Source organism: Silene latifolia, chromosome Y (genome assembly GCF_048544455.1).
Source record: "Silene latifolia isolate original U9 population chromosome Y, ASM4854445v1, whole genome shotgun sequence".
NCBI classification, from domain to species: domain Eukaryota; kingdom Viridiplantae; phylum Streptophyta; class Magnoliopsida; order Caryophyllales; family Caryophyllaceae; genus Silene; species Silene latifolia.
In genome coordinates, this window is record NC_133538.1 from 59325789 (window position 1) to 59329637 (window position 3849).

The window sequence follows — 3849 nt, forward strand, 5'->3', positions numbered from 1 at the left end:
CAAAGCATCTGGTTCCTCAGCATTCTCCACTGTATTACCTGCACACTCATTTAAATGGGTTAGATCAGCTAAGGGATCCTTGGCTAAGGATTCCCTCCAATTACAAGTAACAACCCTGTCAACAATATCAATGGAATAACACGTATCCTCATCAATGAGCTCGGTTGCCTTGTGAGCAAGACTGAACTCAATGGTGTCATCCCCTACCTCTAAGGTGATGGTTCCGCGTTTGACATCTATCACAGCCCCAGCTGTATGTAAGAACGGTCTGCCTAAAATAATAGGTATCTGACTGTCCTCTGCAATGTCCAAAACAACGAAATCGACAGGAATAAAAAACTTACCCACTCGAACGGGTACATCCTCTAAAACACCTATAGGTCTCTGAGTCGATCTATTTGCCATTTGAACGGTAATATCGGTTACCTTGAGTCTACCAATGTTTAACCTTTCGCAAACAAAATACAGCATGACACTAACACTGGCCCCTAAGTCACAAACGACCTTTCCAATTACGTGGTTACCTATAGTGAAAGGAATTGAAAAACTACCCGGGTCCTTTAATTTAGGTGGCACATTAACTTGTGAAAGAGCATTACATTCCTCCACAAACGCAACATTACCATCATCACGAAAATTTCTCTTACGATTCAAAATATCTTTCATAAATTTAGCGTAAGAGGGTACAGGTTATTAAATCGAAAGGGAACCGTTACCTCGAGATTCTGACCATCTCCGAAACTTACCAAACTTACGCTCGGCTTAGTAGCCTTCGACGCTCCGGATACGGGATCGCAACACCGGCCGTAGGATCGGTAACCTTGGCTTCCGTAGGTTTAAAACCCCCGTCAAATCATCAATGAGTGAAGAATCATGCGGACCGGTTGACGGATTTGCATCCTGCTCACGAGTTCAAGTCGATCGACCGGTATGAGTGGTCGATCGACCAAGTAGCTAGCGTGAACAGTTCCTGTCCAGAATTGACTTCGTCAGGTGTCTCAGTCGATCGACTGAGGATGTTGGTCGATCGACTGGATGTGCTGGGTGTGAATAGTTTCTGACCAGAAACTATTTTATCTGACACTTCAGTCGATCGACTGGGAATGTTGGTCGATCGACCAGAAGTACTGGCATTCAGACTCGTTTTTGCACCAGAATTTAAACGAGCTTCTTCGTCATTTCCCGAGTCTTCCTTTGGCTTGTCGGGACTTTCATAAGAAAGGCCACTTCTGAGATTGATGGCATTGATCGTCTCAACCGGCCCTTCACATTTGCTTGAAGAATTAGCAGCTTGCTTAGCCTCCATATTCTCCAATTGTTTCACAAAATTCCGTGAGGACTCAATCCCGGCTGCTTCCATATTCGCCACTTGAACCAAAAGGAGTTGGACCATCTCTTTCAATTTCTCGATATCATCTGAGTTTTGAACAGGAATTTCGACTCTCTCCTTGGAAGCTTCAAAAATAGAGCTTCTCGAGACGGGTAGAAATGGAGGTTATAAGGTCACAACAGTGGTCATTTCTTCACTTTGCTTTCGTGACTTTCCACGTGAACTTCCAAACTCAGCTTTATGGACTGCCATCTCCTCGATAGTGTTCCAACCTTTACTTTGACCGGTATTGTTTTGAAACCTGCCATTAGCAGCTGCATCCAAGATGACCTTGTAATCATCATATAAAGCATTGTAAAATAGGTTGCAAAGATACCATTGCTGGAAACCATGATGAGGGACAGCTCGGACCAAACTTTTGAAACGTCCCCATGCTTCACAAAAATCTTCGTCGGCTCCTTGCTGAAAACTCGTGATTTTACCCTTCAAGGCATCAGTCTTTGAAAGTGGGAAGTACTTCTTGTAGAAGGCTAATGCTAAAGATGTCCAATCCGTGACTCCAAAAAGCTACCCTATCGAGGTAGCGGTACCAATCTCGCACCGAATCCTTCAAGGAGTACAAGAACATAAACCCCTTTACTTCATCTTGAGTTACCCCAGCCGGTATAGGTATGGAACAGCAATAGTCTGTGAAAGTTTCCATATGCTTCAAGGGGTCTTCATCTGGCAGACCCGCGAACTGATTTCGCTCCACTAAATCAATATAAGAGAAACGAAACTCAAAATTACCGGTAGTAGGGGTAGGTAACTGGCGCCCCTTTGGAAGGTGGTGCTCCTTTGGCTGAAAATTATCATATATTGTAGCCATAATTTCCGAAGTGAGAGTACTCAAGTCTTCCTCTCAAAAACCTGTCTTTTAACTGTGCAAAAGCAAAACTAGAAGCAAAGGTAAGCAACGGCCTCAAGGAACCAAAGTTCCCTGAGATAAGAAAAATAAACTAAAATAAGGCAAACAAAATTACACCGTCTCCCCGGCAACGGCGCCAAAATTTGATACCGTCGTTTAGTACCAAAATTAAATTTATAATTCCAAACTAAAACTATAGCTAGTGATAGTAAGGGTCGAACCACAGAGAGACAAGGTTGATTTTGTTTGCTATTTTTCAGTCTATAAAAGTAACAATTAATTGGGGGTTTTGAAATTGGTTGATTAACTGGCTAATAGCAAAAATGAATATTCTCAACAAGATAAGAAAGGGATCGGGAACTTCGGTTCACCATGGCAAATATCAGGTCAGTAAGGTAGCAAAAGTCTTACAATACGGTCTCAGGGAAAATAAGCTAGCCTTTCGATCAAAGCTCAAATAACCTCACGGTCTATTAATTCCCTAGAATTTACCAACGCTTTCGCTCAAGAGAAATTCCAAATCTAGCGATAATTCAAATTACCAATCTTTCAATCTAGTAAAGAAATTTATCAAAAGATAGCAAGACCAATACGGAAGAACTCATACTACACAACAATCCTAATTTAATACCATGGCTCACCTTATTCCCAATCAAAGGAATTACCTACGCATAATCATAACTACACTAATTGCAAAATTAATGGTAAAGAACAAATTTGACATAATTAAATCAAACTAAACAAAAAGGCAAGAACTTGATTGCTGAAATTAAATTGATGAAGATAAGAAACAAATTAACAAGGAAATAAAGAAAAGAAAGAATTGCAATAAAAGCTTACTAATTGGATTCAAGAACAAAGTATTGAAATCAAGGTTTCCGTCTTCAAGCTAGATCTAAAACTGAGTTTTTCCAGAATGAAAAGCATAACCTAAAAGTTGCTGCGTTCTACTGATAAAAAGATACTGAAAGTTAATTACAAGTTGTGCTTTTAAAAGTCTAACACGAAGAAAAACGTGTCAGCTCGAAAACTGGTCGATCGACAGGCCAGAGTGGTCGATCGACTGAATATGCGGAACAGTAGCATCTGATGAGCTTCAGTGGTCGATCGACTGAACAACATTGTCGATCGACTGAATATGCTGTGCAGTAGCTCTCTTGATCCTTCCAATCAACTCTTCACTCCTTTGCACGCATCCCAAGGTGAGTGAATACGACTCTCCTTCTTCTTGGCTTCCTTAAACTTGCCTCCGGAGGACGATTTAGGCTTGATTTAGCTTACTTCCACTCGTTCCTACAATAAATCATAGAAAATGCAAAGTAAACCGTTTCGGGAGAAATAGTAGCCTTAAGCTATCAATTATGCGTGGAAATACGTGCCAAAACCGCAGTTAAAGTGTATAGAATATGCACGTATCAAGTTGCTCCCCCAAATATTGGAGTCGCTTTTCAGCTTCAGTAGGACCTGGTGGAAGGTTGACTTTGGGTTGTCCAACAAAAGGTGGAACGTTATCATGCACGACCATGTCGGGAATATCGTTCTCTGAAGGAGGAAGTCTAGCTTCTACAGCGACAATCCGGTCTTCAATAGCGATGAGGCGGTTATAAGGTTG

At 41.4% G+C, this 3849-nt stretch overlaps 1 non-coding gene across 1 annotated transcript; it reads left to right on the top strand.

Moving 5' to 3' along the window:
• Window positions 1–1715: 1715 nt before the first annotated feature.
• On the top strand, window positions 1716–1824 carry LOC141636332 (small nucleolar RNA R71). Its single transcript, XR_012540951.1, has one exon. It is a non-coding gene; the product is annotated as a small nucleolar RNA R71 (small nucleolar RNA).
• Window positions 1825–3849: the final 2025 nt, after the last annotated feature.